This window comes from Gallus gallus, chromosome 4 (genome assembly GCF_016699485.2).
Source record: "Gallus gallus isolate bGalGal1 chromosome 4, bGalGal1.mat.broiler.GRCg7b, whole genome shotgun sequence".
NCBI lineage: Eukaryota > Metazoa > Chordata > Aves > Galliformes > Phasianidae > Gallus > Gallus gallus.
In genome coordinates this window covers 62,159,636-62,184,137 of record NC_052535.1, presented here as the reverse complement: position 1 = coordinate 62,184,137, position 24,502 = coordinate 62,159,636, and the positions used below count along the sequence as shown (strand labels likewise).

At 37.3% G+C, this 24,502-nt stretch overlaps 1 long non-coding RNA gene across 2 annotated transcripts; it reads left to right on the top strand.

Moving 5' to 3' along the window:
• The first annotated feature begins 210 nt into the window (after positions 1-210).
• LOC121110585 lies at positions 211-21,398 on the top strand. 2 transcript variants are annotated; one of them, XR_005859260.1, is made up of 4 exons: positions 211-1,798; positions 9,313-9,459; positions 15,115-15,257; positions 21,284-21,398. It is a non-coding gene; the product is annotated as an uncharacterized LOC121110585 (long non-coding RNA). The 2 variants fall into 2 exon arrangements; XR_005859261.1 differs by lacking the exon at positions 15,115-15,257.
• The last annotated feature ends 3,104 nt before the right edge of the window (positions 21,399-24,502 follow it).

Genomic DNA, 24,502 nt, shown 5'->3' with positions numbered 1-24,502 from the left:
GGCCCCAGGCCTGGATGCAGTACTCTAGATGGGGCAAATAATGCTGAGCTCTGCTCTCCAATGGTGGTGGCAGGGCTCAAGTGAACCATGTTGGAGAATGCTGAACCCTAACCCTTGTGACCTGTAGCCAGGAACACTACACTCCATTGCTAACATCACCCTAGGTGATAGGCTCTGCCCTTGATCTCTGAGTAAGTCTGAGACATTGACAGTGCAATAGTTGTGTTTTTTTATTATTAAACATCAGTGTAAGTCCTGAAAGTGGCACTGCAGGGGTAGCCTTTTACAGGGCTGTGAAGTGTCCTGGGCAGTGCTGACCCTCCCCTTCTTGAGGCACTTAGGCCCTGTGGATGAGCAGCCTCTGCCTTGGTCAGTAGTGGTGAGGTTGCAACTGCAGTTGTGGGTAGAAGGTCATATTTCTGCCCTCTGTGGGGCTCCTCCATTTCTGTGGAGGTGAATGTGGTGGGATGGGCATGAAGACCCCCACATAATTTCTCTGACTTTTGAAGACAGATGTGAAGAGGTCATTGAGAACCTCAGCCTTTTCTTATCAATAGCCTTGTTCCCAATTGCATCCACTAAAGGATGGAGATTCTTGTTTGTCCTCTTACTTATATATTTATAAATATGTTTTTTTGTTCTGTTTTACTGTGGTGGGGAAAAAGCTTAGTTTTTTCCTTTCTACTCTTCTCCCTGCATATTCTAATAACTTCTTTGTACTTTCCCTGGGCTGCCTGTCTCTTCTTCTACAGGAGGTAGGTTCTCTTTTTCTCCTGGAGTCTCAGAAAAAGTTTCCTGTTCATTCACGCCAGCCTTTTTCCTGCCATCTCATCCTATGGCACAGGAGGATAGCCTGCTCCTGTGCCTCTAAGACTTCTGTCTGAACAGTTCAAAGTTTGCCCTCTGAAAGTCCAAAGTAGCAGTAAAACTGTACAGTTGTTGGTAGAGGAGTGGATGGCACTCACAAGCATCCTGCAGAGCAGGCTGGTGAGTTTCCTCCTGGTACACTGGAGGATGCAGTGGAGGCAGAACCTGTGATCACAGGGAGCAGCCATGTGGGTGTCAGCTCTCACATTGTGGCAGATGGAGCGGAGTGCCTCCTCCTTGGCCATGTTCTTCATGCTGCAGCTGCCTGGGCGGAAGCTGGAGATGAAAAGCTGTTTGCCTTCACTGCTGTGGCAGGTGCTGCACACTTCAGGAAGGGAGGCCACTGTCAGTGGCTGTCCTGGGGTAAGCAAGTAGCAGTACCTCAGTCCCTCAGCAGAAAGCTCTCCTGGCCTCTCTTGTGCTCCCTTCCAGCACAGGGTCAGGCTGCAGGTGTGGATCTGACAGCTCCCCAAGCCCCAGCACCCACTCCATGGTCACCCCAGAGACATGTCCCCACATCACTTTGCCTTGAGTGCACGTTGTAGGGCCTGTCTGCCAGGCAGGGCCAGGAAAACTCAGGTGAGACTGCAGGGATGGGTACTGAGAATAGCTTCCAGACCCCCACAGCACAACACAAGATAGCCTTGCTAGATCTCCAAGCTTTGAAAACATGCTCAGCCAGAGAATGGGTGCAAGCTTGGCTGGGCTGGGCTCTACTATGTACCTGTATATGTAGTAGAGGTCCATGAGATCACAGTCCATTGCCCAGTGACATCACATACCGTTACTTTGTGACATCAAAGACACTTTCTTGGTAGTGTTACCCTAGGGAGGCCTGTTCAGCTCAAGAAAGCTAGAAAGGAACTCTTTATAGGGAGTGAAGTGATAGGACAGGATTTCCAACCCAAACCACTCTGAATCTACTTTGAGTGTATGTTAACAATAGTCATCTCTCAAGTAATATACTTTTAGGGTATGCATGTCTGTCCTGTCAGACATGGAGAGAGACCAAACTACTACAAATACAGTCAGCTGAATATCTCATTGTTGGTAGTTTACAGTAACTAAATGAACTGAGATAAGAAAGGGAAACAAAGCCAAGATGAAGCTTAGCCTGTAGGCTCATGTTCAGAGAACTCATTTTATTCAGAGAGAGTATTTCCAAATAACTGATGGTTCTTTTTGAATTCCACTTCTCCAAATGTTCCATACCTCACTGGTGCTGTAACATGACAGAATCATCACAGTTATTAAGGCTCTATTCACCACCGCAGTATGAGCCCTTGAAAAGTCACCAGGCACTTAAAATGTGCACTTTTGCAGTTGTTTTATTTATAGGATTTCTTTTTCAGTGTGCAGCTTTGGAAATATTAGAAAATATGTTTAAGCCATTCAGCTGATAGTCTCTAGTTGCTGTTCCTGTTCTAGTGTTGCTGCCTGGCTGAATTTTAAAGCTTTTTTTTTGTTCATGAAGCAGGACCAAAGAAAATGCTTTTGCTATTTGAGTCTTCTGGTGTCACACAGCTAATATACTCTGTTGTTATGAGCAACTCTTAATATGTTCACGTTTTGGTGAAATTGTAACTTGGGTAGATTCTCATGACCTAATTTTAAATTGCTTTATGCCACATGATGTTCCGTTGGCTTGGCAGAATTCAGTCCACTGAATGCAATTATACATGTGTAACTGAAATAGATTTTTTTTTTCTCCTTATGTCCTCCCTGTGTTTCAGTTACTTCTGCACCCCTTTTACAGCCACACTAATTACAGAAGTAATATTTCCACAAACAAGTCTATTGTGTTTTAAGAGTGGCTACTGAACGCTAGAAATGCAACCTGTTAGCCACATAAAGCACATATAAATAGCTACTGTGTAATGTTGTTTGTTGGTAAATTAACTTACTTAAGCACAAATTTATGAAGTAAAGCTTTCAACATAATACTAATACAGAAGTACCAATTAGCAGAATGCTATTCATTTTTCCACTGTGACAATTCAGATACATTTGCCTGTGTATCCAAGCCAATTTTCACACCAAGTGGACAAAAAATTATTGTAACTGATGTGTATGAGAGAAATACCAACATAGTCATTGAGTAGCTTAATCTTAAAATTGACTAAGAGTAGATTTAAGTGGTCTGCAAAGTAAATTTTTGTAAGGAAAAAAAAAAGAAAAATACCCAGTTTTTGATTTTATGATCCAAGGTAAGCATTACTTCCTGTGGGTGGCTTGATGAAGTGGGCACAGGAGATAGTGATTAGATTTTAGTATGGCTTCCTGGTCTCATATGGCTCTATACCAATTCCTGTGATGAAGAGAATTGGGCCTGTTAGTTCCACTCCTATGCTATAAACTTAATACTTTTCCACTGAATTCTGCTGTATACTTTCATGTCAGCTTCCACAACACTATAATGGGTTTTAATGATTAGGTGAATTATATTTCAACTGTCTAACGTTTGCCTTTAAGGTAACATGTACATGTGCATAGCTATATATATGTATGTAGTAGTAAATATTTTTGTTTTAATAAGAACCAAAGAGGTCATTTCTAAAAGCTTTGGGTTTCATTTGAAAAAAAGAAGGAAAATGGGATTTTTCTTCAGTTTAGTTATATTGTGCATGATTACAGTTTTGGCATTCACATCTGAGCACTTTTAGAAAAAAAAAAATCTATTTTAACTAAAAGTTCATATTCATAATGTTTTTAGTGATATGAATGCTGTGACCCTTCTGCCTGAGCTAGCGGCTACCAATCCTTGGGGTTTGCCTGCAAAAATCACAGCCTGGTACCTTCAGTGCAGTTAGTTCTGCACAGTAATTGCAGTTTATTGTGAGACTGTATCTCTCCTTTCTTCATGCTTTTCTCAATGTGAAGTTTTCTATTGCTAAATGACATGATGAGATAATGCCAGGTACTTAAGAAAGGTTCAGTGTGAGTTTACTTTTATTTTCACGATTAGCGTTGATGGGCAGTTCTGTTCAGATACTTGGAGAAATACCCATCTCATACTTGAGGAAATACCTATCTTAATGTGTCTTGGATTGTCCAAAGAAAATCCTTGCATAAATCATACTATTCAGACAACACATCTTATCAATTTATTGAAGTACTTTGGCAAAACTATATAGTTAGCATTGTTGAATAGAAGAACAGATTCTTCATAATTTTGATCTTTCTTGGATGCTGGCAGAACAAGCATTTTACCATTAAGTGGCAGATAATACGAAATGACCAAAAATAAATGTAGAACAAGAAGTGGTGCTTACTTAAAACACAAACACAGGACTCTTTATTTTAGTTTCTTCAATGATCATCAGTGTTTTGACAACTCAATAGCGCTGCTGCATGTTGTAAAAATCAAAGCAAGTAGTTTATGGATCACATAAAAAACAAACCAACTAACACATCACGTACATTATAGAGCTTCAATTTCATTTGTCACATGATGATTCATTTTTATGTCTATTTTCACTCTATTTTAATCTAATTCATAAATGGAAGGACAGTTTCATGTGTATATGTCCAAAGTCACACTTTATTAATAATATTTAAACATGGTTTACTGAGAAATAAATGTTATAACTTAAGGTATGTAAGAAAATTGCAGGAAAAAAAAGGAACTGAAATAGTACTTCAAGAAGAAAGAGTCCATGTTTCAGCATGGTGAAATGAGTTTCATTATGTATGATAAAATATGCATGTAATTAATTTCAGGGCTTTAGAAATTTTCTGTCCTTGATTTCTCAAGTATTCATTGTCAGATTCTATGAGTTGCTGCACTGGCTGTGCTAATTGTTGGCTGATTTTTTCCAGAATAAGTGCTGTATAGAGATTATCTTACATTTAAATTGCAACGATTACACTATTGAGGAAATTTTATTTCAGTAATCTCCCTTTTGTTTTGTTACTTTGCCCTTCTTTTTCTTTTAAAACAATATTATCAGCAGTTGTTTTTGTATTATCACCAGATTCTGTAGATTGATACTACTTCTATAAATAAATAGTTGTCAAAGTACAGTATTCTTCTGTGAGAGCAGTTACATTCAGAGGCAGATGTAGGTGCTTTCTTTTCTTGTTTAGAAATGATTCACTGTGTAACAACTAAATGAATGAAAGAATGTAAGCTCTAGTTCTGCAGTTGTTACACATGGCATAATTAATGTATTAAGTCATATGTGTGTAACTCCACTAAATTGCATGAATTTGTCCTTAAGAGACTACAGTGATTGCCACTTGTTTGTTGTGTAATTCTTCAGCTACTTTGCTTTATTTTATTTGATATACTCTTACTTATTTGCCCACATTCTCCCATTAATACCTTCCAATAATTTGTAAAGCAGCACTACTTCTCTTTTTCTGTCATTTTCTTATCTCCATTCTGTTAAAAATACTTTTTTTTTTTTTTTTTTGGTGAGGATTTCCACTATTTTTTTTCCTATTTACTGTTTTTTTTTCTTCTCTTTTTTATAATGCCTATTTCTATATCAAAGTTGCATTCCTCTTTGGGATATCTCCACCAGCTAGATAAAATCTATTGGGCCATTTGCAGTAACTATGAAATCTGCAGCACTTTACACACTGAAAACTGAGATCTCAAAGACAAGGCAACAGTTGAAAAGATAGCTGATCAATTTTTATATTAGAGCAGGTTTGTTTTGGTATCCTGGAAACTAGCAAAGAAATATACAAACTTCTGCAGGAAACTTGTGAGAAATAGTTTGGCTGTTTGAAGTAATACTTCCTGCTTTCTAACTATTATAGTAAAATACACATTTTTTTCATTTCACATTTTACTTAACTTTTGCAGAAATGTATATATGGGTTCTCTGCAAATGTAAATGCAGAACAAACTACACAGCAATAAAAGGAATAGCTTCCTATATATTTCGAAAGTTTTTTTTTTTCCTGGAATTGACGTTATGCGATGAAAGAAATTAGATAATATCTCTTTCTGCATCTCAAGATGTGTAAATGGGTTTCTTTCCCTTGGTCTTCAAAAAAACTTATAAAAACTAGGGTGTACCCCGAAATGTATTTTGTAGAAATACGATACTTAAGTTATTGCTTCACTAAGGACGAAAGTTAATTGAAGTTCACATCAATCACATTCCAAATAACTTTAAAAGGTATTAATAGTGAAAGGATCATGGAATGATTTGGAATGAATGCTTAAAGAGAACATATTTCTCATTTAGGAAATAGTTAATCAGGTGGATCATCCTTCTTGCTTCACAAGTTTTATATTTTTGGCATATAGTTTTGTCTTGGTGTCTTTCATAAACAAATTAACTCTGCAATTTGGAAGATCTCACATTCCTTATTGTAGTTTATCATCTACTCACCATCATAAAAAGGGGATTTCTTAATTCTGAGGACATGTAAGTAATTTTAATATGGCTTAAAAGGAGAAAAACAGAGTCATGAAGCCATTCAAATTCTGTTTGGAAGAAGCATTTTTTTTTTTTTTGTGCATTTCATATTGTAGCGGTAAAGCTGGGACTTTACAAATAAATATGTATATATTTTTCTAACTCAAATGCAGATTTTAAACTTGGAAGGTGAATGAAAATCCATTTGCATCATATTTCTTTTCCACTGTGCCTGAAGATATAACAAAAATAGTGTTTTCACAAAATGGTTTAATGAACAAAAGGTTTTGAATTCCTAACTGATAACCACTTACAGATGACTGTACAAAGGCAGTACTTCAAAATGTAAAAGATAATCAATGTGAATAAAAATTGGGCTTTGAATACTTTACTGCAATGTTATTACTTCCTCTGTGTGGTGTGTTTCCAATTTGGAAAAATAAAAACCTGACTGTGAGCAGGAAAAAATATATCCTTCAATAGTGACTCCATTTGTTGAGAAGATCTAATGGTTTTATTTTCATGCTTAATGCCTGTGAAGTTCCACAGACTATAATTTCTAAATCCATCAGGAATACCACTGTAATACTGTTGCCCTCCAAACTAACTGTAATGGATTGCTTTCTTTTGATTTGTAGAGTGACATGGCAACTAGGATTAACTTTCACCCCTCCCCCTTCAAACGTATATATTTTAGATCCCATTAAAAAAATTAAAAGGGGAAGTCATAACTGTTAGATTAGATCATGTTTTTGAGTTCTGGGCTCTTAAGATCTCTGCACCCAGGCTGTTAAAAGTAGAAAATTGATACTTAATGATGTTTCTTGCCCTTTGTTCCCCTTGTCTAAGCTACAAAGCAGATTTGACAACCTCTTTTAAAAAGTGCTTGAAGGAAAGGAGAAGACAAATGAGAGAAAGGAGGAAGAAAATGGATTCTTAAAAGAGGCTTTGACATCTGAAAAGTTGGGGAATGACTCCTGAATTTGGCAAGTCCACAAGAAATATACTCTGTATATTTGAAACAACAAAAGAGATTCTTTTGATTATAAGATCAGAGCTGAAGAAGCCTAGATTTCATATCTAGCTATATGCACATTTTCTTCTATCAAAATAAATCTTTGTTAGGTAACTTCTCAGAAATTAGTAAACAAGTAAAAGAGAAATCCTTTATAAAATGAGGCTTCTTTGCTTTTTTGCAAAAGTTACTGTATATCAGATGGTTCTTCATTTAGCAATGAAAGGTATGTTAAAACAAATGTCTAGAATGTGAGATGGAAAAACTGAGAATAATCTAAATACAAAGTTTTATTAGAAGTATTATGAGCCATTGTGCATTTTCTACACTGAAAATTCAGAGTCAGAATGGTTTTTTAGGTCTTTGATATTTTTAGTGAGATTTAATTCAAACACTGTTGCTGGAACTTAAAACGAAAAATAATTTAAGGAAGGTTGTGATGTGCCCTGTACAGGCCAAACTGAATGATAGCACAAATTCCTTCTTGCTTTAAAATCTGTAATTTGGAGGGTTTTTTTTATGCTAGAATATCTTTGGGGGAGATATTTCCTAGGAAGAAAGAAAAATCAAAGAGGAAAGCAGAAACTGAGAGTGAATAAATTAATATATTGAAATGACCTTTCTTTTGAGTGTGTCCAGCTGGAAGAATAGCTTAAGTGAAAAGTTTTTAAATGGAAAGGCTTAGCTATCTGAGCAATCACTCTACCTATGCTGAGAAACCTGTTATCTAAACATGCTTAAATGCATTAATGGATTTTTTTTCTCCTTTTCCTGTGTAAGGCTCAATTCTACCATCAGACCCATCTCTTTGAAAAAATACTACTTTATTAAGAGAACCTTGGAGTTGCCCAGTTGCTTCTAAGGTCTTGAATCTGGTCTTATGTTAATCAGATCATGTATTAATTCAAGATTCTTTAAATCTTTTCACATGTCCTATAGCTACTTTGTGAAATGTTTCTAGGTAGCATTCAAAATCTTCAAAATGTAATAAATATTCACTTTATATAAACATAAATATAAATTTTCTCTGGGAAACGATATTTCAGGAAATGTCAGGAATCAAAATATAGCTTGTTAATCATCCAGTATCAAAAGCTAACTGAGTAGGAATTGTCTAAGTAATGGACTAACACTACAACGTAGTTGATGTCCATGTATGCTCTTTTAAAATTGAACATGGCCAGATGAATTTGTCCAAGATGAATTTATGTCCAATAAACTGCTCTGTATGAGGAAACATGAAATAACATGAAAAACATGGGATAACCCGCTCTTTATCACTAGTGAATCATCATAATACTTCAGATAATTAAAACTGGTTTAATAATTTTCAAGGGAATTTGTTAATGATATTCAAAAAGGAAAATAAATCCCCATTGTTTCTATGTATCTCAGAGGAGTGTAATACCTGGGCTACTTGAAAGGCATTTCAGTTTAACAAAGAACAGTAAAACTGAAACAATTCAGGAATGAAAAGGAAAAATATTTTCCATGTTCCTGGCTGTCTGGTAATCAGTTTCCCCTCTGGCTGAAGAATAATTAATTAACAACTTCTAAGTTTGATCAAAACAGAGAAATAGAAGGATGAAAGAGATCTGATTAGTAGGCATTGAGTAACATTGAGGCAAAAAACTGGTGTGTGCTATTGGAAAAATTACCATTAAGGATCATCCCTTAGCAGGCACCTGAAATACCTTCCTAGGTCAAGTGTTCTCCGCCTTACAGATTTTCTGACAAGAAATAGTAAAATTCCCTTGCGTTTATGGAATCGGAACAGTGCCTTTGATGTGATTTTATGATTCTATAGAAGGATGAGATCGTTCTGCATGTTTAGTATAAATCAATTGGAACATCATGGAACAATTAAGCTAAATCTACCAGAGATGTAGTATCGTTACTTCTGCTGGCTTTGTGAGAAATATACATAATGTACTGAAAACAAAAACATTTCTATAGTAACCAAAATCTGTTCCATGAATTCTTGACAACTTCCTAACGGTGCCTCTAATAGAAGAGCTGTAGATTAACCAGCAGATTTTTTGTTTGTTTTTATAGGTTTCTCTGAAAATGATGTATGATTGAACAGAGACAAATTAGAAGAGTATGCAGAGAAAGAAGTCTGGGAAGGGGAGGTTAAAAGGAAATCATATGCCCTTTACCACCCCAATTTGCTCCTCCTGGAAACATTCTCAGTGATAGTCTGTAAGTAGCTTTTGCCAATAGTTAAAGGGTTAGCCAAGATGGAGTAAAAACTGTAGAAATATACTGAGAGATGAACCCTAGCAAGTGAATCTTACCCCTCAGTGCCTTTCATATAGAGGCAAAACAAAATCAGCGAGCTCACAGGTCTGTTCATTTTATTGTTACAAATAGGACTATTTTTTTTTTCTGTTTTCTCAGAGATGGCCCAAACAGAGAAGCAATTCTGATGTATGTTTCAAGAATTCCACATCTCATCTCTTTTTAATTCAAATCTATTTCTGTGTTTCTGCTAGTCTTTTTACTGGGGGAAAAAATGAAAGTTGTTTTCCCCTCTGGTCCTTAATGCAGACAAAGCCTTTTTATTATTATTATTATTTTTTAAATTTAAGCCAGCTGCAGTATTAATGTTCTAAATCACAACTGCTGCAGCAGTGGCTTTTTCCTGCAGGTTGTTGCAATATGTTAAAATGGTATTATGTATATTAAGATCTAAAGGAGCCATGATGGTGCGTTGGATCACAGAGGGTTTAAAATAAGAAAAAAAACAAACCCCATGCCTTCTTTACTTCCCTCCCCCCCCCCCCCCCCCCCCCCCCCCCAAAAAAAAAAAACCTCTCTACTCCAGACACCTGACTCCATGCAGATTTATGGAACTATCCCAGACGCTTGAATGAATAATGTACAGCATGAGAATGATAGATAGAACAGTGATGAATTATGTCTCTGTTAAATACTGTATTATAGAAGTCATGCAGATTTAAGTTTGTGAGGCAGGTTCTATTTCTCTTGCTTTCTCGCTGTTGCTAATCTGGGCAGAAAAGGAAGGTGGCAACTTCCGAGCTTTGGATTTAAAAACCCTGTAAAGCGCAACACACTTTGATGGGAAGCAGTAAGGCACCTTTAAATTTTAAAATGCAGGTCAGAAGAATGATGTTTACTTATACCCTGCAGTTCACATTCCAAATAACTGAATTAGAATTAAGAAAAAAAAAAAAAAGAAAAAAGAATAAAACAAGTGCAAAGCCCCAAGGAGTGTGAGTGGGAGATGGAGATGACAGTGAGTCGCTCTGTAATATTCTGTAGCTGAAAGTGAAGTGACAGCTGCCTTGTCGCAAAGTCTCTTCTTCACTTAAAAGTAAAGATTATACAGACCATACAGGAGCAGTCTCTTTTCCACTCCATATTCAGCTCAAAAACAGAGTTCTGTAAATGGTGAAAAACAATTTTGGGAAGGACATAAAATTTTTGAAATTCCTCTTCATTGCAAGTAGGATAAAAACTTGTAGAACTTTTATTCTGTACTCATTTCACCTTTCAGTCATTTCAGATTCACTTCAATTTTGCCTCTTCAAAACAGTAATTGTATAAATTCCATGAAGTAACTTTGGATGGAAAGATAGTTTCAAAGACAGTTGTAATATTTATTCATAGAATGTCAAAAGTGAGATGTTTTGAAACTGTTAGCACTACGTATTTATTATTAAATGACACTTATACCTTGTAAAATTCTGCAATAAGGAGAACAGACACAGATCACTTGTGGAACCAGGCAACTGAAGAATGTCTTTACCCTGAAATTACAACACGCTAAATTGCCTAGGCATTCAATATCTTTGAAGGTCACTCCTAAATTAGTATACTGGCTCTCACTTAATTTGACTAGGAATTCCAAAGGTGCTGATTCAAAACCTTCCCGTAAGACATGAATGGTTCAGCAGGATGGACTAGTGCTTGAATTGAAGTTGCATTATTATCCATCTACAAGAAGGAAGCTGAGAAGGATCCAGGGAAATACAGTCCTGTCAGCCTGACCTTAGTGTCACAGGAGGTTATGGAGCAGATCATCTTAAGTGAGATCACTTGTGGCATGTTGAGGACATCTGAGGGAGCAGGCCCAGGCAGCATGGGTTCATGAAAGACAGATCTTGTTAAACTAACCTGATCTCCCTCTGTGACCAAGTAACCTGCCTGGTGGATGCGGCAAAGGGTGCTGACATTGTTTACCTAGACTTCAGCAAAGCCTTTGACACTGTCTCCCACAGTATTCTCCTGGAGAAGTTAGTAGCCCATGGCTTAGACAGGTCCACTCTTTGTTGGGTAAAGAACTGGCTGTATGGCTGGGTACAGAGAGTGGTGGTGAAAAGAGTTAAATCCAGCTGGTGACTAATCATGACTAATGTTCCCCAGGGCTCAGAACTGGGGCCTGTCCTGTTTAGTATCTTTATTGATGACTTGGATGAGGGCATTAAGTGCACCCTCAGTAAGTCTGCAGATGATACTAAGGTGGGAGGAAGTGTCAGTCTGCCTGGGCATAGGAAGGGGTGTTAAGAGGGATCTGGACAGGCTGCATAGCTGGGCTGAGGCCAGGGGGGTAAAGTTCAACAAAACTAAGTGCTTTGTCCTGCACTTTGGCCACAAAAATCTCAGGCCATGCTACAGGCTTGGTGCAGTGTCTAGAAGACTGTAGAAGAAACAGACCTAGGGGTGTGTCTTGTTCCAATTTATAGGAGGGAGAGGAGGTTCTTTTAGTATATGTATACCCGATGGCAAGATTAAGACACAATGGGTCAAACGTTAGCCTGACCAGCTTATTACGAATCCTAGTTGCTTAGGGAGATGGGGAAGGAAAGATGGGTGATAGAAAAGAGATAGAAAATAAAAGCACGAAGTCTTTGTGGAAAGCAAGAGAGGTAGTCATCACCGTAGGTTCAGGGTGGTTCATTGTAGTCAGTTGAAACCAAGAACTTGCCTGGTCACTGTGGGGAATGGGCGAAAGACAGAAAGCTTCAGGAAACTTTGCACCCCAGCAGCAAGCACGCCCCAGGGGGTTCTTTCCTAAGATATTTTTTTTCTCTTAGGGAATTCCTCTGCTAAAAGTTTCTTTTCTTTGAGAATTTCTCTCCTCCAAAGGTTTCTTTTCTTTCGGAGTTCTCCAAAGTACTTAGTTTTGTGGGGACCCTTTATCCCCCACTTTTCTTTTTTTCTTCTTTTCTCTGTTAGCTTGACACACCTGGCCCAACAGATAAGCCAGCTTACAATGGTGCCTTTGTTTCCATGCGCAAGCATTATTGCCTTTTATGGTGGTGAGCTTCTTCAAGCCATACCCCTGAAAAGCACTGCTTGTCCTGCTTCTGCTTATCTTTACAGTCATAAGCAGAAGTACTGTGGCATGGTGATGCCCACCACTCACCCCACTAGATAATTCGCAGTAGTCAGTTACAGTCTTATCACTCAAAAGGCCAAACAAAGCAAACTTTGAGCCAAAAAAAAAAAAAAAAAAAAACAGTTGTCTTTCGCTGGGTGTTTGTTGGTTGGTGCTCAACTGGACATGAGTCAGCAGTGTGCTCATGTGGCTAAGAGGGCCAGTGGTGTCCTGGCTTGTATCAGAAGTAGTGCAGCCAGCAGGAGCAGGGAGGTGATCATCCCCCTGTACTCAGCACTGGTAAGGCTGCATCTTGAGTACTGCGTTCAGTTTTGACCTACTCAGTACAAGAATGACATTGAGGCCCTGGTGTGTGTTCAGAGAAGGGCAATTAAGCTGGTGGGGGATCTGGAGCACAAGTCTTATGATGGGCAACTGGGGGGACTGGGATTATTTAGTCTGGAGAAGAAGAGGCTCAGGGAAGACTTTATCACTCTCTGTACATACTTGAAAGGAGGTTATGCAGATTTGGGGGTCAGCGTCTTCTCACATGTAACTAGTGATAGCAATAGACGGAATGGCCTCAGGTTGTGCCATGGGGAATTCAGGTTGGATGTTAGGAAAAACTTCTCCAAAAGAGTTACACTCTGGAATGCCAACCACCAGGAAGGTGGTTGAATGACCACCCCTGGTGACCCTGCACACAGCAGGGGGGGTTGAAACTAGGTGATCATTGTGGTCTTATTTAACCCAGGCTATTCTATGATTCCGTGTTATACTGAGGAATGTCGTTTAGTGGAAAATATTGGTGATTAGGAGGGCAGTTGAACTGGATGATCCTGGAGGCCTTTTCCAACTTTGGTGATTTTATGGTGATTTTTTATAAGCTACCAAAATTGTAGGTTTTCACAGCCTATTCTTCTAGAGAAATGGAGCTGTTCTAATGTCATGGGGACCTCAGTCTCTCAGCCAAGCTATTGTGTAGCTGGGAACCTGAAAACACAGAAGATTTTTGGCACTCTGTAAAGAGACTTGAAGGTGTAAAAAACCAAACCAAACCAAAAACCCACCTCTGCTAGAATGGGTTTATGCAAACCCATTCTAAAAACTCTGTAGAGCTGGTGGGTTATTCTTCCTGGAGTCATATGCTACAAGTGGCTGAGCCAGATGAGCCATTTGCTTGTTTTCTTTGTGGAAAGATGGATACTTTTTCTTTCCTGGAAAGTGTAAAGAAATACATTGGAACATTGTGTATTTTGAGAGAAAAGCAATTTCTTCTCTGCATGTAAAAGTGAAAATGCTGTTTTTATTTCTGCTACTATTACAACTGGTACTATTTCAAAGTGTCAGAGTTCTATGCTAGTGTAGCAGCTTGATCAGTTCTGTTATTCAGTATCAGTCTGATGATGAAGTTCTTGAATCTGTGTTCAAGACCAGTCTTCAAGAAAATATATTCTTGACATCATAGATAAAAAGACATGATCTACAGAAGGTAGAAGCGTAGAACAGAGGCATGTATGTAACAGCAGTTTCTCATTTGTACATTAAAAAACTTGGTGAAGTGATAGTGTTTTATGCTAGTTCATCACAGGCAATATTCAGTGGCACTTTGTGATGAGGAAGAGATGCTAGAAATTAGTGAGCAGATTTTTCTTGCTCAGTATGGCCAAATTCATTTTTGCTCAAGATGGATATGGGAAAGCAAAGCCAGCAGGCATTAAAGTGTAACAGATGTGGAGTGTGAACCACTCTTTAGACTTGCAGATGATAAAATAACGCATACTGATATGAGCCACTAAGCTCATCTATAACCTGAGATTGTGTGGTTTCTAGAACAGATTTTAAGTGTCTTTCTAATTACGTTTTTATAGTTCCCCACTTTTATCAGTTTAGCCTGATAAAGTATTCCCTTTGTGTTCCCTTTCTTCGCTGAAAACTTTATCTCCCATGCTTCTGAAATACTGGGTTTCCTGAGAGAACTCAATTACCTGCAGAGGCAGATGTGCTAAATGGCAGTACAAGGATGATTTGTCCAAGCAGATTTGAAAGCTGGCATCTGATACAACCTGCGGCACTGTCAAGAGATGAGCGTTGTCAACAAGCTGTTAAAAATGATTGCTAATCACTGAGCAAAGTAGACGAAACATCAAGAAAATCCCCTTGTTCTTACTGATTGCCTAATTTAATTGGCAGTTTTATTGAATTTTTTAATAGAACAAAATGAGGTTTTAATGTAATCTTGTTGAGATTGCTTCTAATTAGATATATTAATTTATTATGACTTTCTTGATTAGAAGAACTTAAACAACTGATTAATTTCTTTTGCACAAAGTTATTTTAGTCAGAGTCCCAGAACCTTCCAGCTATGTGTAAATACTTGGTTATGTCAGTGGGTACTTGTTCGTAATCCTAAAACAAGAATATAGAAAGAAAAAAAAAACTCATTTTTCATATTCTGTTGTAATTTAAAACTCTAAACAGCAAAATTATTGAAACCTTCTGATATTTTCTAGATAGAATTCTGCAAGCTCGTTGGTCACTGATTCATCACTGCTGTAGTAAGGATGAGATGAGGTTACTAGATTTCCTTGCTTATGGAATTGTTCAAAGGATCGATCAGCTTGGTGACTGAAAGACCCAAACAGCAATAGAAGATGTGAGTTCAGTTTTGTTGGTGAAGATGTTGAGGGACAGTATTTTTGCTTTTAATCAAGCTTCTTGAAATATGGTTTACTATACTTCGTACTTATAAGACATTTCAGTTCAGGAGTGATCTTGAAGTTCTCTCATATCACTTCACTTTAATAATTTCCTCCTAAGTTTATGCATTGCCCACATGTGGATCTTGTAGGAACATGAGAAGTAGAGTGGATAATTTACAGAGCTTCTAAGAGGCTTTTCTATCACGAGTCTTTGTTGCCTGCTCTTGGTGTGGCATGGTATGTATTGGTGAGGAAATACAAAACTCTAGTAACACTGGAAGTTTTGGATGACTAATTTGAATTTAGAAATTTGGAGAGGTTTGTTTTGTATTCATCCACCCTTAAAACATGATACAGTGACCAGCCACATCAGATTTTAGTGGCTATTCACTTACTGATTTTGATACTTTCTCTTGTGTGATTGTTATAAAATATTGCAAAGTGCTGCAAATGTCTTATTACATCTTGCAAGCGGATTTGCTGCTCATGAAAGGTAAATTCCCAAGCACTTTTCATGGCTAGTAGTTATGCAATATCATGCCATGGTGCCTGAAAAAATCTTAGTTTCTACTTCTTTTTTAAAATTATTATTATTTTTTATTTATTCTACGAGGATCTTACCAGAAACATTAGCTCCTAAATTTCTTTGCTTTTTGTATGATATGCAACATTCACACTAGACCATGTTAAATTAACTGAAAGGCATTTTAATCAGCTTTTTGAGTTTTTTAATAGCTTTTCAAAGTTAATTAATTCAAAATTCTAAAATACAGATTATTTAATTTTACAGTCTATCCTCTAACATTCCTTTGAATATAGTTCCATTGGAATGCAGCTGGCAATAACTTTATTATTATTATTATTATTTTACACAATGGTAACCTACATCCTACATGGAAAGTAGGAAATGCACTAATAAGTACTCAGATAATTTATATGATTAAATTTCCCACATCTCTTTAATGATTAGGCAAAGGAGATACTGAAAGAGAGTAGATGAAGAATGATCTGCTTCCTTATCTGCACTGGATGGAATGGCATTGTCTGAATATTAGTAGTACTTTTTCTTTTTTTTTTTAATAGAAAATTTGAGTTTTCTACCTGTAAAAATGTGGTTTGTGTGATTTTCTTCATTTGGCAGTGCAGATAAACTGGCGTTTTTACTGCCTGTTAGTTCTGTTTGAACACGAGGAAGCAAAATTGCCAAATGGCTGAGGCAGAATTGCATGTTACGGTGTATCATTGTTTGGAAAGAATGTATGAAATGACTCCTTGCTCCTGTCCAATCAGCCAATAATTTCTGATACACTTGCAATGTAATAAAATTTTTTGAAAGGGCTTCCTTGCAAAAGGGAAAGGATTATGCTCTGTCTCTATCAGAGACAATTTACATAGTGTAATTGCTAATTCTCTGTGTTTACTTCTGGAATGGCTGGATCATTAGTGGGTTGGTGGAGAAATGCATGTTGAACAATGTGTATCAAAGAGGAGGAAGGCAAGCTGGGGAGCTCACTGATTTAGAGCAATCTTTAAGGAATTTTCATTTCCTGATATGGAACTGTCACACAAATATGAGGGGAAGGTTTGGAATTCCTACTGTGAAACTCTGTTAACTTCTCAGATCATCCAAATATTGAGCCTGAGAGGACTGCATCAACCAAAGCAGACATCTCTCAGTGCTCTGACATGCTATGAATGCTTAAGTAACAAAGGAAACAAGTTGAGCTTCAACTTCATCTGAATCACTTTGCTATGCCTACGTGTAGGCTTAGACCTTGTGTAGCACTGAGGTAGCTAATGTAGGTGGTGTAGATATGGGTCTTAGATTCTTTTATATCGATTCCTGAATTTAAAAGTAGCAATAATAAGAGGGGACTGATTTCCAGTTTCAGAGGCGTGTTGTCAGGATAATGTTTGATAAGCTTGTGTGTATGCTAAATATATTCATGTCCTAATAAGATGTCCTTAAGACTTCAGCAGTGACCTTTGGTACCTTTTTAATGTGAATTTTAATTGTTTGATTTTTCAGTTTCACTTTGATCAGAAAACTGTGCTTTTGCGATCTTTGATTCTCAGTGCAGATTTCATAGAATCATAGAATGACTTGGGTTCAAAGGGTACCATAAAGACCACCTAGTTCCAAAACACTAGATCAGGCTACCCAAGGCCCCATCCAATCTGATCTTGGATGCCTCCAGGGGTGAGACATCCACAACTTCTCTGGGCAGTCTGTTCCAGCACTTCAACACCCTTTGATTAAAAGTTGTTCTAGTATCTAATCTAAATCTCCCTTCTTTCAATTTAAAACCATTTCCCCTTGTCCTATCACTATCTACCCATGCAAAAAGTCTGTCTGTCTCCTGTTTATAAGCTTATGTTAAGTACTGGAAGGCCACAATGAAAACTACCCAGAGCCTTCTCTTCTCCAAGTTGATCAAGCCCAGCTCCCTTAACCTCTCTTCATGGGAGAGGTGCTCCAGGCTGATCATCTTTATGGCATTCTCTGGACCTGCTCCAACAGTTCTACATCACCCATTGTTGTTTGCAGAGCATGTCCATAGAAATCTAAGACACAAAAAAATGGTAAGAACTGTTGTTTTAGAAAGATTGTCCTATAACTCTTCAACTTTTGTACCTCTCTAAACAAACACTCACAGAACCATGAAATATGGTATCTATATCTGTTCATTTTTGACATGCCAGGAGTATGTTTAGATCTCCAGGTTGGTGATGTTTTAGTGTATGTCACTAGCCTCCGCTCGTGTTTCTTTTTCCTGCTGCTTATCATTTTCTGGATCTATTGAAACCTGTCTCAGTCTTTAATAGATATGAAAAAGCATTGTAGGACATTGCTCCTGCTGCTTCCTTCCTGCAGTGTTTGGAACCTGATTTAGCTCTTATTTTTCATTGTATTCTACCAGCAAAATAAGCTTTACAGGAAGATGACATGAGAAGAGCTTGATAGATAGAATTAGGAAGAAAAAAATACCTGTATGTTTAGCTTGAGCTCTGCTTGCATGACGCAGAAGACACCTTTCTGCAAAATCAGACTTGACTGAACACTTGCCACAGGCTGTGAATGCCCTGATGTTTGACAGCTCCTGTTTCAGGTTTCCTCCATGATTCACTATCAACTGATCCACCCCTGAAATTGAATCTTAAAGCTTTCTGCAAGTTCTATGCTACACTCTCGTCATGCTGGAGGGAAATAAGTCTGTTGCTCATTCTGACTGTGAAATGAGCCAGTGCTACGTGATTACCCTTCAGTTTGACTCTGGGAAGTAACTTGAACCTCATCAGATTATGAGTTGTTTGGTTTCCCTCTGTAGGTGCGCTCTCTTTTCACAGGCTTTCTGAAGTGTTGCTGTAATTGCTGATTTGTGTTGATTTTTCTTTTCACATAACACCATATGCTGCATTTAAGAGATGTGTTTATAAGTTGTTTTCACGCAGACAAAGTCCCAGATCACATACACACGTGTGTTGCTGCAATTTCCTTTGAAAGCTGAGAAAGCCTGTTACAGTTGTGAACTCATTAAAAGGCAAATTTCTTGTGAAGTTCAGTAGGCAATCTGTGTAACTTACATAAAGGTGGAATAATATAAGAAACGTGTAAATGAATTTGTGATAGTTTCACTTGTGTGTCAGCTCACACAATGAAGTAATAAAGTTTCTTCCCCATAAAGGAATAAAAAATGCTTCAGGTGAAAAGTTTCACTTTTCATGAGGAAAGGCAAGAAGGAGAAATTGATTGTCTCTATGAAAAATAATAAATTAAATAACTCCTAAGCAAAAGAAAGTGTTCATAAATTTGCTGGAGAATGAATGTCTATGGTAATAAGAATACCCAAAAAGAGAAGAAAGCTTTAGAAAAGCAGTCTCTGGAAATGAATCCAGTTCAAACTTTTAAGTCTCAATCACTAGGATGAGAATGGTGTGTATGACAGCTTACCATGTGTCTCTGTCTCTGGTGGAGCTTTAGAGCAAAGTAAAGGATGTAGCTTCTGTCAGAGGTGGGACCTGAGGCTGAAGTTATATCCTGATCTGACAATACCTGTGCTCCTGCCTCCTACTGTTCTCTGTCGTTGCTTAGACACAAGCTATTTTCTTTCAGTCAAGTCAATACCTAAGCTATTATCAAAAGAACTTGATGAGCCAGAAAGTCATTTTACAATACTTTTTGAAACTTAGGGATATAAATTCAATAAAAGTGCGTGAAATCTTTTGGGAGAAGTGACAGTCTAATCAGTTAAGCAACATGTTTGTTATGAAACCTCAGAACGTTTCTCACTGGGGGCAGGAGGAGATATATTTGGTTATTGAGCTTTCTTTTCTTCAAAAATCTAATCAATACCTGTATAGGCAAAATGAAAGTATCCATTATTGTCAGACTTAATAGGTAACCATGATGTGCATGATAAGGATAAGAGTATAATGAGCAGGGGAAGTGATGTTAATATGATAGCCGTAAATGCATCAGTAATGTTCTTTACTTGGTGTTTTAGCTTTCTTAAATTCAGAAACCTCATTTAATTCTTCCCAAGATACAAATAAAAAAAATCATTGACTACAATTGGCTAAGTTCTTTTCAGTTATTTAACACAATTACCATACATTTTCCTTTTGAGTACATCACAGTGGTGCAAGTAGTGATGGTAAGAAGAAATTCTGTTCCAACTGGGTGCAATATTGCTGACCATTGGGAAGATGTATGGATGTGTGAAATTGACAACAGTGTTCCTACAGTTTGCTTGTTAGGCTTATTAAACCATAATATTTCCCACTGAAAGGAAGTTTTTGGCTGACTTCACCTCCCCAGATTCTTGTTATCTGCTGCTCTGATTCTTCTTGCTGTCTCTGACAGGAAGAAATTTTGAAGATGCTTAACAATGGTGTCTTCACATTAGACTTTTTTTTGGAGAGGCAGGATACAATTTTCACCTGATACTTCACAGTGCTCTCGTAGAATGCAGGAATACTCAGGTGGCCTGAACTGTGGGATGTTTGGCAAGGGAGTCCCTGAATATCCAAGGTACTCATATGTCCTCGTTTCTGGAGCTTCTGAAAAATTTGGTGCCAGCCTGAGTTTCGTTTCTACAGTGTGTGGCTGTGGAGTGTAGTGGGACTGATCACCTTTTTCTTGCCTTTTTTCTAAAGAGAGTCTGTTCTTGTATCCTTGGTGCAATAAAGGAGTAAAAAGTTTTCCATTTTGTGGATTTCTTGTGATTTTATCCTGTGATACCTCAAGACCTTCTTAATGGTAAATCTATTCATTTTTGACTTCCAAAGTTGTGAATAGGGAATGCCTAGTTGTCTATGACCTTGTCACTGTAGTGAATTTCATGAAGTTTTTAATTTAGCAGTAAAAATATAACTATCCATGATTGCATCGTTTTAGACAGTGGTGTTTTCTGACATGAGATGAGGTTAGGGCCAGTTATGAGTTGTCTCCTAAAAATAAGACCACCTTTCTTTATGCATAACATCTTGTTAGCTGTTTACTTCTTGGGAATATATATAATAAAATATCTGTACTGATACTGTACAGGCAATGTAAGTATCCATATCAGCTAGTCTATAGCTGTTATAATATCTGATAAATTCAAGGGCCTCTAATCCAAACTCATATTCTATCTGAAAGTGCATTCAAGACATTTTTCAGAAGAAATGCAATCTTACTGCAAGATTTAAACAAATGACTTTCAGTTCTCAGAGAAAGATGTTGTGCTTCTGAGAATCTCATGTAATGAATAGCAAAGCTTAATTGCATACTAATGTCACATTCAGAAATCCTGACCAAAAATCATACAAGTTCAGGTGTAGTAAGTGTAAACAAAAGTTGATCTTTTTGCTCATTTTTATTTATTTATTTTTCTTATATAAAATTTGTCATCTGCTAGATAATTTCACATTCACGGCCTTTCTAGTGCTCAATTTATCAATGAGATTGGAACTGATTTTTTTTCTATTTTATCTCCAGGGAACCATTAGTGTGGAAGTGACAAGTTTTCTGTCATGGACTGACTACTGTCAACTACTGTCAAATGACAATTCATTACTCTCTTAAAAAAAAATTAAAATAAATTCTGTCTTTCTGCTCTTCTGTTTTTAACATTTAAATAGCTCCTTCAGAGGAAAGCCACCGTATCTTCTCTGGTAGTCATTTAGCTCTTCTGTTGCTTACTTTAATTACATGTAGCAAGTGGAGATAATTACCCCCATTGAGAAATATTTTAAGGATTATCTTTTTACAAATAAAAAGTTTCAAGGGGTTATTGGAGGTGAATCAGAAGGGAGCCTGCCTGCTGATTAATGAGAAAACAAAACCCAGCCCTGCTGGATTGCCAGCTGTGCAACTCTTCAGCTTGTGGTTTACTGAACTTTGCAGTTTGAGCAAAAGGTCATGAATATATTAAACTGTGAAAGGATTGTGAATTGTGTCTCAAATATTATTCTTCTCAGCTTCTGTTGAATCTGGATATAAAGGATCTAATAAGGAGTTCCATCTATGCTAATTTTTAAATTTGTTACAAAAAGGGGATACTTCTGCTTTTTGCTCATTTGCCTCACATGAAACAAATGGGAGCCGTGGTTAATCTAAATTCATATTTTCCTCCCCTTTTTGTTTAAGTAGTAGAGTGATTTAGTTGAATTAATTTACTTTTGCATATTTAATTTGAAGTTATCAGCATGTCTGAGGCTATAAGATAGGCTTGTGTCAACTTTGCTGCCTGAGTTGCTGACATTACCGGAGTAGAAGAGAAATTGAAAGCAGTGATGAAACTTTAATTAGCTACCTTTTACCTGTTGTGTACACGAGCAAAACCAAGACACAGTTTGTGGCTCTGAAGTATTCCTGAGGAAGTAAAGAGAGCTGACTCTGCAGAAGAAAAGAGCTTTTTAAAAGTATATTTAGTACAATTGGTAACAGATTGGCAAAACGTAAATGACTGTTTTAATCCTGCTATTTGGTTGATCAAATGTATTTCACAGTAAAATAGTAGTAGTAGTAGAGTAGTAAGAGAAGAGCTTGCCTAATGTAAACCTGCCTAAGATAGCAGCTATTGTTCAGTGAGGCAAAGATGGTCTGCTGGTGTTTTCTATACTGCGTTCCAGAAAGTTGAGGGTGACCTGTTTGAATCATGGCCAGAAATGAAGAACTTCTTCTTTGTCCCACTGACTGCATCTGTCATTTTTGGGGGTCTCAAAGAGAATGTGCAGAAATGTCTACACTGTATCTCAGATGTCTGAGATAGAGCACAGACTGGGAGACTGTGTGAGATTTTCCACTGCACTGTGCTGTAGTGAAATCAGGAGGAACTGTAGCTGGCAGTAAGACACTGTAGCCCTAAATATCTGCTGACTGGGCTGAGGAAAGAAGACTGCTTCTCATAATGGCTTGACCATTCCCCGTTGGCTAAAAGGGGAAGCTTGGTGCATTGCTAGGGCAGAAAGGTTGACCTGCTAGCTGGTTATTTGATTTTCATGGGTATTGTAATGCAGAAGATGCCTGGTTAGGGATTGGATTATGCAAATTAGGCTGCATCCTGTATCTGTGGCCAAGTAAGTCAGATTCTGTATCGGTTTGCATTAAACAAAATAATACAGCCTTTTTTTTTCAGTCGCTAGCTGTGTTTTTGAAAGATTTCAGTGGTAAGCACCTCTCCATGGTGCAATAGTGAATCCTTTTGAATCCTGAGCGGCAGTTACAACACCTTGCCTCTCACTGTGACACAGATTGCCTTCCACACAGAAATTGAGCAAGTTATTCAGAGCAAAGAATGGCATGTTTTAATCAGAGTGTTCTGCTATATTGTCAAACAGCAGTGCAGAATAGTCATTTATGAACTTTAAGAAGATTCTTCAAAGCTGGATAATATAATATTAAGTATAGTTTCTTCAAAATATTTTTTGATTAAATGTTGTTGATAATCCTAGTTACAGAAGAACTTATAGTAAAAGGTGATTATTCCATTCTGATATTGGAATTAATACTTCACAGAATAACCCACAGAAAAGATTTGTCCCTATTTTTGTTCATATAAGTATAAAAATCTCTTTATCTTGTGTTACTGTGTTGATTTGGTATTGTTGTTCATTCCTTTGAAGTTCATCAATATTATTATGCCAAAATATACATTATTTTAATTATTTCAGCCTGCACAAAGATTTACAGGATTTTGGTTACGCATTTTAGCAAAACAACCTGAAATTCATACTACCTCTCAAACACACGGTAGGTAATTGGAGAATTTAAATTACTTTAGCAGAGAGTGTTTTATAATGTGTCTATGCTGATTTTGCTTAAAGGTCATTCAGTGAGGATTTAGACTTATAAGCCCCTGGTAGTTTCTATTTTATCATAATTCATTGTTCTCCTTTATTAATGCAGATTTTAGTGTATTTTAATATAACTTGTAATACTTGTAACTGTATTTATTTCAGATTTATAGATTTATAATTTATATTTTAATATTATAAATTCATTAAAATGCAAGCCTAAATTTCCTGCTGGTCACTGTGGTTGCTGTTCAAATAAGCTAGGTCTTTTCTGCATCCCCTCTCTCCTGCTCTCCATGTTTAGCTGGGCAGGCTCTGAGTATCTGTTAACAGTTTTGTTCTTTTCCTGTTTAACATAAAGGATGTTTCCATGTCTAAATCAACTGAAAAGTTTATGGGTATAATTGGGAGACTCTACTGCAATTTTGATGGATCCATTTGAGTTACATTTTATGATTTGTGTGGTGGAGGAGGGTGTAGGAATCTAAATGCATTCAGTTTTAGGGCTAGATTTACAAAATAAAGAGTTGCTTTCCATTAGTAACCTGATAGTTTAGGAAAGGAGTATCCTAGCCAGTTGCTTATGGTACCCCTGTTTTGGGAAGGCTCTTTCAAGGAGTAAAAAGAGAGCTGACAAAAGTTTTTCAAAATATTTGCTCTGTTTCACACAACACATCTCCTGATCTATAGCTGTCATTGTGGGTGTTGGGTTTTAGGTCCCTAGGAGATGAAGAATCTGGTAGGTTTTAAAGGCTCGCAAATGTATTCCTTGTGAGTAGAAGCTTTCCATTTGCCACAGCCGTGCTTGGCTTTTAATACTCATTTAATGAGCAACTTAATGCTGACAGTGTCAGATTTGATGTGAGCCACCTGTTTTGGTGGCTGGTTTAGTAAGCTTGTGCGTGCCCTGTGTGCCTGT